We start from the raw sequence: 12991 nt of genomic DNA, 5'->3' as shown, positions 1-12991 counted from the left end.
ACATTCATTTTTATTCATATCACTTCCATTTTGCACTGTCCAAATAATTTAGACTAATGTTGTTCCAATGCTTTGACAATATTACTTCTTAAAACTTTCTTGTCATTAAAGAAAGAACATGTAATATTTACTCGTCATTGCATGTCTTTGGCTGCTATTCAGAATAATCCTATTATCTGTACATAACGCAGAGTTGTCCTAAGAAGATCCTCAAATTCAAATTCCCTGTGTTACACTTGGTGATTACACTGATTCCAGCTCCGATGAGTATCCCTGTTGCAGAAGAGGGAGAGATCCTGCCCTTAAGTCACCATATTAAAATGAAGCAAAGAACATTGCCCTCAAACATACTTACATAAAGAGGATTTAACCCCCACTTTGTGTTCTCACAACCATAATCTACCTCCTGCTCAGCCTTGCCTATTTCACTGTGACTTCTCTCTTGTCACAGCGATGTTTGATTGAATGTAGCTGATGACGCGTCCCTGAATGTGCAGCCGGTTTGCTTGCCCTGGTCTGCTTAAGATAAAAAGACAAGTAAAGCCACATTAAACAATTCAAGAGTGAGGAATGTATGTAGATCCTTTCTTAAATGCAGTGCTGCATATGCAGAGAGATGGATTAAGCCTGGGACAGGAGACACAGGGACAGCTAAAAAACACACTCCACACCTTCCCACATTATAGATGTCTCACTTTCAGATTCACTGAACCAGCCATGAAAACAGAGGAAGCATTAAATAAAAGTCCAGCCCACCCTCAGCCTTTGCCGTGAAGGGAGAGAGCCAGCTCAGCAAGAATTTCCCCTTCAGAAACGATCGCGTCTCGCCGATAGCTGCATGATGAAGATATCCCACAATGCAGTGCTGTGACTTGCAGTGTATTGAAGTGCAGGGCACGCTCACGCATTCAGGCAACTTCATGTCTCTTGCTTGTAGACTCTCTTGTTCTGACACTCTACCTACTCCTTTGTCTCCTGCAGGCTGTGAAGCTCACACATCAGTCCATCGACACCGAGCAAAGAATTCGTGCTGCTTAGCCGCTGCTCGGGTTACTCGTTTTTATAATGCAACCACTGGAAGAGAGATTCCTTACTGCACCAGGGTATAAATTGAGGCAAAAAAAAAATGAAATGAGCTCTGCTTCTTGTTTTTCTTGTTTACTGTAAACAGTGCATGTTTAATGTACTCAGCATTTAAATTCAAGGCGGGATCCTTTGGGAAAAATGCATTTGAAAAAAAATTCAAAAGGCTTCACAAGAAAACAGCTTATTTCAACCCAATATCTGACTTACAAGAACAAGGTACAGTTTTGTTCTGAGCTACAGCAAAGATCTAACTTGCTTCTGAAAAACAAATTCAGTCCATAACAGAAAACCTCAACTTGGAGTGTAAGTGTTTTAGGCACAGACTGTATATAAAAGATGGCAACTGGTGGTCAGTGAAGCTCTGTTGTGAAGCCCTGGGCAGAAAATTTCCACTATCAACATCTTGACGATAGTGGAAACTGAAGAGTGGACGTGACACTGCATGCTCATATGAGAATAACTATGGGCCCACCCTACTTATCCTCTAATGGGGACCAAAATTCATAAAACAAACATTGTGTTGTATTCAATAAAATGTAACTAAAGACAGAGACAGTAAATGTGTTGGGAAACATTTTACTGAGGTCTCAGGGCAAGACAGCAGACGTGCCATTTTCCCATAGGTGTCTATAGAATCAGACTTCCTTTTCAAACCAGAAAAAAACCTTCTATTGGCTATTAGAAAGTCTACAGGTTTAATGCTCTTCAACACTACCTTTGCTTTTCAGATCCTAAAGCTACAGCTAGTCTATTTAAGTGGGACTACCCCCTTGCCCTTTAATTAAGTAGGTTATTTTGGTTTATTCTTTAGTATGTCAAGGCAAAAAAATAAATACATCACCAAACCATCTGAGGAGCAGTTTGCAAGGGCGCATAGTTTTCTTCTTAACTGCATCATGAGTAGTTTAGTTTAATGTATAAACCATTGCATCGTGAAACTGTTTCATGTTCCAAAGTTGAGCTATTGAGGCACTTAGGGTGAACAGATTAACTTATCTCGTATTCATAGGTAACATGGTAGCATAAAAATGCTTTTGGGTGGTCTTTTGCTGTGGTGACACCACAGCAGCTAGCTCTCCATCTTTGATTTGGCAGTTTTACACCAGCGGTTGGATCTGTAGCATTATTAAGACTAAAGGTAGTCCCAGAGCCTTAACGTCAGTAAAATAAATCAAATGTAATTTCGAATAAGTCAAGTAGTTAAAATTAAAATCCATGGATCAATTTTACAGAGATGTGAAGTTAGCAGCTTTGAATATGAATTCAGAGGCAGGGACATAAAACACTGATGTAACATGTGACATCAGTTAAGTGATGCAGCAGAAGCACCACAGCTGAAAGCAACGGCATTAAATCCACAACTAAGTTTAGGATTGAGTATGTTTAGGTAGCATTCATATTAAATTAAGTAAGGTTATCCTATTATGGGGAAATCTTTCTATATGTGCATTTAACCAAACCAAGTATTAAGAGCAGTGGGCAGCTGTGTGCAGCACTCAGGGACCAACTCCAGCTCTAAGCCAACCCCAGAGTCAAGGGTAATTTGAAGGAGACCCAGAGTCAAGGGTAATTTGAAGGAGAATTAGCCGATCATGTTTCTCATGGTGGAAGAAACAAAGGAAGATATTACAGTTAGCATTATTTTTATGCGGCATTCATTCAGAAACTAGCGAGTTTAGGAAGTGGTTTATTATTTACAGAATGATTATGGGGTAAATTTCACAGTATAAGTGTTATGCTATAAGATAATGCTATAATTTTTTAGTCAGAAAAAGCATTTTGCCACTGTGCTGCAAAGATTCAGCAATTATCATCATGAAGTCACAGAATGATGTTTGACTCCATGAGAATAGCTACAAATTAGAAAAGGAAATCAATGACTGAAAAGAATAATGTTTGTAATGTAAACCATTTTGCATGGCACCAGTTCAGCCCTGGCCCAAATCAATAGGTATTTTAGGATCAGAGGAATCTTTTCAGAGATCTTATGACCTTTAATGAAAGTATTCCTTTTTGTGTATTGACACTGAAGGAATAATAAACTATCAAAGATCTTGGAACCCCATCTGTGGATTTTTTTCTTGCCTTTTATTTCAAGACAGATACTCTCCAGCTCTGTGGAGGACCGTTTGAGTGATGTAACTGTAGACTGATTTGTCTGGATGTAAGAATGCCTTTAATACTGTGACACAGAGAACTGCCAGATAAGAAAAAATATATATAACAGTGGCATTATAGTGGGATTTGGACCTTAGCTACCTGAGAAATTTTTTTTTTCAATTTGTTAAAGCTTCATTAGCATTTCCTCTGACTGGGTATTCACATAAAGTGAAACAATGTGCTGAATCTGAAATGAGATAATAAAGTAAGTAAAAACAGCTGAGGTGGATCTGAATTCCTGTGTTTTACTAGATGCTATCCCTCACCACAGTGAGCCAAAAGATTAATCAGTACAGATGGGAAAGTTGGGAAAAAATACAAAATGATATCCTGGCAATTACTCGACTAGATCTCCCACCACCCTGCTAACTGCTAACAGGCTAACTTTACGCAGTTACACTCTCTCACGTTTCATTTTAAGTTCTTTCTAATTAGTCTTTGGTTTTCCAAGCTTCTCCTGCTCGTTCAGTAGCTTCTAACGTCACCACGCCACACCTGCCACACCTGGAACTTAGTAACATGTTTTCCTTCTTGTTTGTTTAATGGGGGCTGGTAAACACTTTTCAGGAGCACTACCACCACCTTCTGACAGTTCCTTTTGCAGGCTACTACCATCGACACCATTCTAGCTGTTGCTATGCCAACTAATATGTCACACTAGCCCTCCTATTGGTGGTAGGAAGGCAAACAGAAAAGGAAAGCCCCTTAAGGTATGTAGTACTCAGGGGAGCGTTGCAGTAGGTAGTTACTCGCAGGGAGTCCACAGACCTGTATGATCCCTTCCTCATACGATGCCATTGATTAGTGGTAATTCAAACCAACAGCTCTGAAGCAGCAGCAGCATCAATACGTGCTCATTAGTGTGATCAGTCAGTATGCAAAAAGTCATATTCCCAGCTGCAAAGGAGACAAAAGAAAAAGAGTCTCCAGAAACATACAAGTGACTGTGTCAAATGAGGGAACAGGGGGGAAAAAAGCTGTTCACATTATAAGAGCACCATGCCACGGCCTGAAAGACAGGAAGCGCATTTACAGTAACCGAGCAGACTCCACAGAATAATGCTGCTCTTTTGCTCACAGTTCGACAGAAGGAGGTTGCTGTGTGATTGCACCAGCAGCCGGAGAAATGAGTCTGCAGTTGTTACGGCTGCTTGTAAATGCATACAAACCGGCCGATCCCAGATCGATTTTCTTATTTCTGATTGGCTCTCTGTTACTGTCGCGGGAGCCCTGCAAGAAGGCTACTGGTGGAGAGCGACGCTTAACTGACTGTTCCAAGGCACGGGCTGAATTTGTCACCGGGAACATTTTATCTCCATGTTCAATACAATTAGAGTGACATATATAATAATAAATAAATAAGAAAACACAGACGCGACAACAACCACCACTTTGTTTATGTTTATGAGACTGAGGTGGAGACACAGCTGGTGGTTATTCTTCCATAAAATTCCTTGCATTATGTTCAGGTGGAAGGGAGGCATCTAAATTGAGAGAGAAGGCCCGGAGGAGCGAAGAGTCAGGGGAGCGCCCTGAGAACAGAAGATATTTTTGTTTTCTCTCCTACTGTACAGCTTCTTGGAGTGAAGGGACTAATTAAACTACTTTTCGCTTCTTAGGGAGCCTTTTGGAATCGACAAAGAGACAGACAGAGAGGTACTTTTGTGGATGGACAGGAAGAGATTTGATTGAACGGAAGAGATGAAGAGAGAAATCGCTCTAAAGACACTAAAGTGAAATATTTTTGTGGTCTGGGAGAGACATGGAAGATAAAGCTGCACTGAGATATGATCTGAAGCGCGTGTGCATGTTTGTGTGTTCCCCACCACGCCTTATCAGTTGAGAGCTTGTGGCCCTTTTATGCTAAAGAACCTGCTCTCACACATTTTTTTCCTCCCCTGGCTTCATTAGCCAAACTGCACACCGAGCTCAGGGAGTAATTGGCTGCCCTTTCAGCCTCCTAATGGCAAGAGGAGAGGCAAGGAGAGATCAAGAGGCAAACAAGCAGAATTACAGTCATTTAATAAATAAAACCTCCACTCAGAGTCTTCTTGCTTTCCTGTGATCTGTTTTATTGTTTTTCACTAGCTACTTTATTGTTTTAACTCCCTGCTCTTTCCTTCTTCACTTATTTTCGGTCCTTTTATTAGAGGACAAAAAGAAGCGTCACAAAACACTTCTGTCAAATCCAGAACTCAGATTGTTTCCTTTTGATTTCAGACAGAGATTTGAGACAGAGTAGCTAGATCTTACAATAAGGAGCCTGAACAATAGTCTTGATTAAGCTTCATGTCTCATTCGCTTGATTCAAAAGATGCTCATAAAATGCAAAGCACTACTGTGCTAATTTACCCAGGACCGATGCTCTAATAAGCCCACAGAGTAAATGGAGGTTCACCTCGGACTGATAGGTAAAATCTTTGGATTTTAGCATTTTGCTTTAAACCATCCACCTCCAGCAGAGCAGCTGCTCTCTCGGCCTTATCGCAGTCATTATCAGACTGGATGTCTGACAGTCAGAAGACGCCCCTCCCAACTAGGATCAGAGCAGATTATGTGGCCGGCGGCGCACATGGGATGCATGGACATTGCGTTAACCCTTGTGGGTTACATCCCACTCCCGAACAGATCACGTGAAAACACATCCACACACAGAGATGACCATGAAAACATCTCTGTCTGAGTTGCTGATTCCCACTCATCCCATAATGATCATGTAAGCATTCACGACCCTCAAGCTATGTGTGAAGTTTGACGTAGTTTTGTGTCTTTTTAAGGAGCACTCCACTCGTTTTACACATGTGTGAAGTGTAATCAAAAAATGCTACTGAGTCTAAAAAAGCAGTTATAGTTGAATACCTTCTGTAGGTTTGTAACCCTGGAATGTCACACTGATGTCACCAGAGCACCTTTAGAACAGGATTCATTGAATTTTTCTTGTGTTATTTGAAGGAGAGTTGGGCTTGGTGAAAGTGGACATTAGTCTCTTGCCCTGTGGGAAATGTAGGATCTAATCTTTTTTGCAGCTCGTCGTACCTGTCACACCAAACTCTGCCTTTGCGGCATGATTTTAACGGTTCTTTTTATGAACTAGCTTCGATTCTTCCAGATTATGCTGAACTTAAATAACTGTTGGTTTTTTCTTTTAAGTCGGCTTCAAACATTTACATCTATTTCTATCTTGATGGATGACTTCTAACTAATCTAATATTTCTAAGCTTGTTTTTAGGAAGCTGTGTCATCTGTGCTCTTTCAACTTCAGAAACAAGTAAGTGTGACAGAAACAGGATCTATGTCCATCTGAGCTAACATAAGCTTAACAATATTATGCCTCATGTTGGAAATCAGGCCATGTTAAAACCCCGGTCAGACAGGCTCACAGACCAGTCAGTGATGATATGGCAACCACAAGTTGCAAGGGAAAAATGCATATTCCAAAACCAGTTGGAAAGTTTGTGGAAGCTGCTGTAAAATCAATTGTTAAAGCCCATTGTACACAGGCATAAAGAGGGGCTGCTGGCAAACACTAGTGTGAAACTGGTCGCAAAAAGGAATACGGTGCAGCACCAAAAATCTCCTTGTTATTAGTCTGGGCACCAACCATTGGTGGCAACAGCAATCTGCTAGCGACCAAAGCAACCACACAGAGGATTTTGGTGCAGCCTCTTCTTTGCAATCAGTTGGCAACAGCGACCACCCTCCACCAACCACTCACCAACTGGGTGGTGAGTGTAAAATGATTTGCTGTGCCACCTTGTGATTCAAAGTGGTATTACATGAGAGTAAAGCTTGGAATCATTTCAACTTCAGTTGATATCTCTGAAGCGAAATGTATACACATTTACTATTTATAGTTTACGCTATAAAAAAGTTGATTCTGTTCATCTGATGAACAGAATCAACTTTTGAGGATTTACTTACCTGGATGATTGAGCATGCATGAAGAAATTACTATCAAACTATTTCTGTTAGTTAGCATTATTACTATCAGCACAGTCAGTTGCTACAGTTTTGAGGTTCCATCTAAATAAATTAAGATTTTTGTCTTTTTAACACTTTAAGCAGTGTGGTCCCACGAATACCACATTTTCTACTGTGGTACAGAAGGTAGAGCAAATCGGGAGGTCGGTAGCTCGACTCCGTGCTGCTTCATTCTGCATGTTGACGTATCCTCAGACAAGATACTGAACCCCAAGTTTCCCCCAATACATCCATGAGAGTGTGTGCCCGAATGTTAGACAAGGCATTTAGGCATAGAAAAGAAACTGTCATCAATGTTTGTAACTGGGTAAATGATGCTTGTAATAGAAAATACTTAAAGTGTTCACAATGAGTAAGTAGTAAATCACTTTCTATTACAAGTCCATTTACCAAAATTTGAAACATGCAAATCATGGAGAAACCCTGCCAACACGTTGAGTCATTAACTTACATGAGGCATGGCTCTATCGAAGCAATAAAGGTTTATAGTATTATTGATACAAAATTGTTACGAAACAAAAATGACAGCAATCGCGTACCAACGTTACGAAGATGATCCAACTTATTGGGGCATTAATAATGTCTTGTTTTTGTTAGTTATGTGGTTTAGGTACAGTAGGTGATCATGTTGCTTTCGCAGAATGAATTGAGTCAATGTGTCACCGAATCAACAAAATCCTGTTCAAATTTTATTTAGAAAAATCACAGTTTGACTATAAAGGTTATTTAAGTTGCTTATAAGAGAAATTCAAAGGGCCATGAATCATTTAAACGAAGAAAGTCTTGTGTACATTAGTACCTAACAGCATCATTAAAATCCAGTTATGATGGTTCATGGGAAAGTGACTGCTCACATTTTGCTAATTAAATGTAATATCACTCTTGTAAAAGATAAACTGAACGATTTCCATTTCCACCCATTACTGTGTTATGCTACAGACCACAGATCCATTTTACACTCATTTGAAGTCTCTCTTCTCTTTTCGCATAATGACTGTTTTGTTTTGTATTGTTTTTTTTTTCCCGGAAAGGCCTTGGAGTTCTCCTCAGAGAAAAATAAATAAAAATCCTCTGACCTTTCGAATCTATCAGGTTACTGGAAGATGTACAAACAGCACACTTTTGCAGGGGCGGGGTAGTTAACCCAACTTTAAGCCTGGAGCTGTTTTGGACATGTACGTTTCCCCGGCCTCAGTCACATGATAAATGGACTGGTTCTTACATAGCACTTTCCTACTTGAGCACTCAAAGCATTTTAAACAGCACGCCTCAATCACCCTTATTAATACAAGCACTTTGTTTTTACACACATTCACACTCCAAGGATTGCATCGGAAATGCAACATAAAGTTCAGTATCCTACCCGAGTATACTTTGGATGTATCGAACCATGCAGATGACCTGCTCTACCTCCTGAGCTGTCGCCGCCACAGATTCACAGGATTTCCTTGTGTCTCTTCAAGAAAGATCTCCAAGATGCTGAGTCTGAATGTCCCTGCTGACCTGCCTTCACATGTAACCTTAATTGAAAGTGACTTTGAGGCTGCGTACTTATGTATTCCCATGCATGCAAGCAGTCAGGGGCATCTATCTTGTCAAGAATTTCTGGCGGCATTATGTGAGAGCAGGGTCACATAAATGAGCAAGGCTACATTGTTTCCCATAATGTGAGAGCCTGCAGTGTAGAACATAGAAAGGGATGCATTATTCACACAGAAGCAATGCGTGAAAAAACCACCAAAGACAGTAAGAGATACTAATGAGGCCATTTCCTCAACTCTGCAACTCACTTGCCTCATTGATATACACGTTGACTGCGACATCGATCTTTTGCAAGGTGCTTCAGGGTTAAAACCTCTTTTCATGTGTATATACAAGCACGAGTTAGAAGTGTGTGTGCAGGCGGGGGTGCTTATGAGTCCAAGTGACTGAGAGAGTAGTGCTCCAGCGCACATTTATCTTCTTATGTAACAACTAGACAAGCAGATGCAGGCTAAATGCTGCCTCTACCCACCAAAAACATGAGCAGCACAATTCTGCTCACTTCAGACAGAATTCAGCAGGTTCCCTTACAACACAAGCCCCAAACACGGATCAATTTGTTGGGGCCGTGCCTCCACATTCCCATTAACCTGGGGTCGGGCTGAAAATGGCCATGTTAAAATGGTCTCTCTCATCATTCTCTTCGTCATTAGCTGCCCTAAATGGCAGCTAGAGAATGACCACAAAGGCTTTCACCCCCACTCCCCCACCATGAGCTGCCAATCATGCGGCTCCTTTGAGTATTCCTGACTGCCTGCACAGATTTCGCTTGTCTGCGCCCTGTGCCAAGCCTGATGGTAAATCTGAAAGGATTATACAGAAGGCGAGCAATAGCTGTGTGGCATTTAGGAAAGAAAAGACAGAGACAATGTGTCGTGCTATCAGCGAAGCTGGTGTGCTATCTCCAGGAAAAAGCAGAGCAGAGGTCCTAAACAGGGGTGCACCTAAAGCAGGGAGTCTGGGGTGTCACAGCCCCATCCTTGGGGGGGGGGGGGGGGGGGGGGGTTGCCCTTTCAAAAATGATATGTTATGTTAAAAGTACCATAAGTCCAAATTATGTTGGAAAAAAAAGGTTCCACTGTCTTCCTTTAATGCATCACTGTAAATAATATTATTTAATGTTAACTAATGTAACATTTGGGGTTAGTCACGATTTTCTAATACTCAAACAGTCATTAAGATGACTGTCCTTTGTCTTGTCAACATATCTTCCTTGATTTTACTGCTGGGTGGTTGAATGCAGTGTACTACTAATGCCAAACAAGTGTGGTAATGTAATATGCAGTTTAGGGCGATCGTGGCTCAAGAGTTGGGAGTTCGTCTTGTAATCGGAAGGTTGCCGGTTTGAGCCCCGGCTTGGACAGTCTTGGTCGTTGTGTCCTTGGGCAAGACACTTCACCCGTTACCTATTGGTGGTGGTCAGAGGGCCCGGTGGCGTCAGTGTCCGGCAGCCTCGCCTCTGTCAGTGCGCCCCAGGGCAGCTGTGGCTACAATGTAATTTGCCATCACCAGTGTGTGAATGGGTGGATGACTGAATGTGTAAAGCGCTTTGGGGTCCTTAGTAAAGCTATACAAATACAGACCATTTACCATTAAAGCTAAACAAAACAACAAAAATTATAAAAATGACCCACTAACTACCAGCTATTCCACTGGCAAAGTGTCTGTCACAGTCATAGTTGGTGCTGCTGTACAAACAGGTAATAACAAACACAATCAGAGACAACGACAGCCAGCAAAACATATTTTTCGGAACGCGTTCAGAACTTAGAGGAAGTCCAGTTTATCGTTATGTTGCACCATTAAGCTAGCACATTACACATCAGCCAGAACAGTCATTCCTGAGTTGTTTAGAGCAGCGGTCCCCAACCCCCGGGCCACAGACCAGTACTGGTCCGTAAGTTGTTGAGAGTTGAGGCTCACGTGTGAAAGTCATGGTTTTCAGGATTTTTATCAGTTTTTAGCGTTATTTTTTTAAAATCATTTTTATCATTAACTCAGTTTCCCTGGGTCTCTTCCCGTGTGTTATGAATAAATCTTCTTTTTTTGGTACTGGTACTGGTTTTATTTTGTTGTATTTATACAGACACCTTAAAGGCCGGTCTGTGAAAATATTGTTGGACATAAACCAGTGCATGGAACAAAAAACGTTGGGGACCACTGGCTTAGAGCGTGAGTGGAAGAACAGTTCCCAGTGAATATTGAATATATATTTTACTTGACATGCCCATCTCTAACAATGATGTGTTCTTTATTGCTAATTCGAGATGCAAACCATTACAATATTCCCTCAACATGTGCCTCACACTGGTTTGATTCACTCCTTCACATTGCAAAAGTGTGCTTAAATCAAAATGACTTTCTTCTTTAATTCTACCAACATATTTACTGCTTTTTGTTAGCCCCTGAGTTGGATGTTGTGCTTTAATGTCCCTGGCATATCGTTACAGGGCATACATGCTTCATAATACATATTTATGCAGGCAGGTCTCTTCACAATGACAACTTGTCAACTTGTCAATTTTCTAGTAGTTTATATTTATATTTGATAAAGTTTGTGTTTCCCACTCATTGTTTCTTGGTTCCCTCTTGTGCACACCCCATCCAGTTCTCAGTCCAGTATTGATATGTAATAATCACAGTGGATGCCCAGGAAAAGTGTTAACAACCGTGAACAGTGAACTAACCTCACTCACAGAGAAAAAAAGACATCACAACCTGAAATATTGGGCTAGTCTTTGTTGGTACTATCTTATTTGATAAGCAGGCATACACAGCTGGTACAAAAGAAACAAAGATGTTAGTTTAAAATTTCTATAAACTCCACATTAGGCAAAAATGCATCATGCAATTAAAGAGCGTGATTAACGTAGGCTCCTCTGAACGGAAATGCTTTGCACTCAGTGGTTAACTAGTAACGCATTTACTATCAGGCTAGAAATAAGCCAGCAGGCAAAGATGTTGCCTCTTCTTCCGGAGGCTTCAGTGCAGCCCAAACCTGAGACCTGAGAGCAGGGAGGGAAGTTCCAGAGAAGTGCCACGCGCCTCCATCCTTTTGCCCCGCGTGAAGATCATTCATAAAAATGGCAGACCTACACTGCTTTCATCCTTTTGGCTGTACAAAAACAGCCTTGTTTTTTTCTCCTCCTTTTATTTTAAAGAAATGTCCGGAGAACGACACAAACAGTCAAAAACACACACATACTACAGGCGGGAATATCTTCAGCTCGACTGGTCTGTTCACGCGGTTTATCAGCACCGCGCAGCCGGAAGACGAACAGTTTCCGCGAGTAAACAAAAGCGTCTGCGCCGCTTTCCAGAAACTGAATATTAGCCCTAGAATACATTAGGCATAAAAGCAAGCTAAACTGAAGCAATAACGTCGACCCGCTCCTCTTACCCGAATAGGCGAGGCAGTGTCGGTGCCGGTGAGGAGGGTATCCCTGCTGCAGGACAGAGAGAGATGCTCGTCTCGGCTCGCTCTTGTGCGACTTTCTCCGGAGCTCCTGGCTGAACAGCGTCGCTGGACCGGTCGCGTGCTCTTACTGCCGCTTGTCAGTGCACGCTCACACACATCCACACACGCGCAGGCTGAGTGACTGACTTAGTGGCCCCTGGCTACAGCAGCCGAACCCTTCAAACCATGATACCGTGCAGGCGACAGGCATCAGTGATGGTGCTGCTGCTGTGGTGGCAGCTTTCTCTCCTCCAGGAGCCTGGGCTGGACAGGACGGCAGGGGAGGGCAATGTGTTTAAGTGGTATGCGCCGGCGGAGTGGATTTAAACGGGGGGATGGTGTAGCTGGGATTACGTGGTAGGGGTTTAATTAGATAGCCCTGCGCCCATTGGCACCAACGCTGCGCACAACCCTCCCCTCTCTCTCTCTCTCTCTCTCTCCCCCTCTCCCCTCTCTCTCCCGTCTCTCGCTCTCTTTGTCTTTGGCAGTAAAATAGCTGGATGTGTGGATCTCATCACCGGCTGATGCCGCACCACGCTGTGTGCTTAATAATATTTCATGCACAACATTTTTATTCCAAGTGACTTGCGATGAGGACTGCACAGGGGTCAGGAGCGTTCAGCTGTTTGTACATTGGGGTGGCCTCATCTCTCAGGGGAAAAAAATGCATATGGAGAGGAGTGATTGTGTAAGTGTTGTTTCTGCATTTTCAGAATAATGTTGGTCCAAAATCATCATTGCAACTGACCAATCACGATGTTGTGG

At 42.1% G+C, this 12991-nt stretch overlaps 1 protein-coding gene across 1 annotated transcript in view; it reads right to left on the bottom strand.

The window, feature by feature from the left end:
* Positions 1–12548, bottom strand: part of LOC101484917 (hippocalcin-like protein 1) — a 53153-nt gene extending 40605 nt beyond the window's left edge. The window contains exon 1 of the mRNA XM_004563691.5: positions 12170–12548. The gene's annotated coding sequence lies outside the window, so the exon portion shown is untranslated. The remainder of the gene's footprint in view (positions 1–12169) is intronic.
* Between the last annotated feature and the right edge of the window lie 443 nt (positions 12549–12991).

Source organism: Maylandia zebra, linkage group LG22 (assembly GCF_041146795.1).
Source record: "Maylandia zebra isolate NMK-2024a linkage group LG22, Mzebra_GT3a, whole genome shotgun sequence".
Taxonomy (NCBI): domain Eukaryota; kingdom Metazoa; phylum Chordata; class Actinopteri; order Cichliformes; family Cichlidae; genus Maylandia; species Maylandia zebra.
This window is presented reverse-complemented; position numbering and strand designations above follow the sequence as displayed.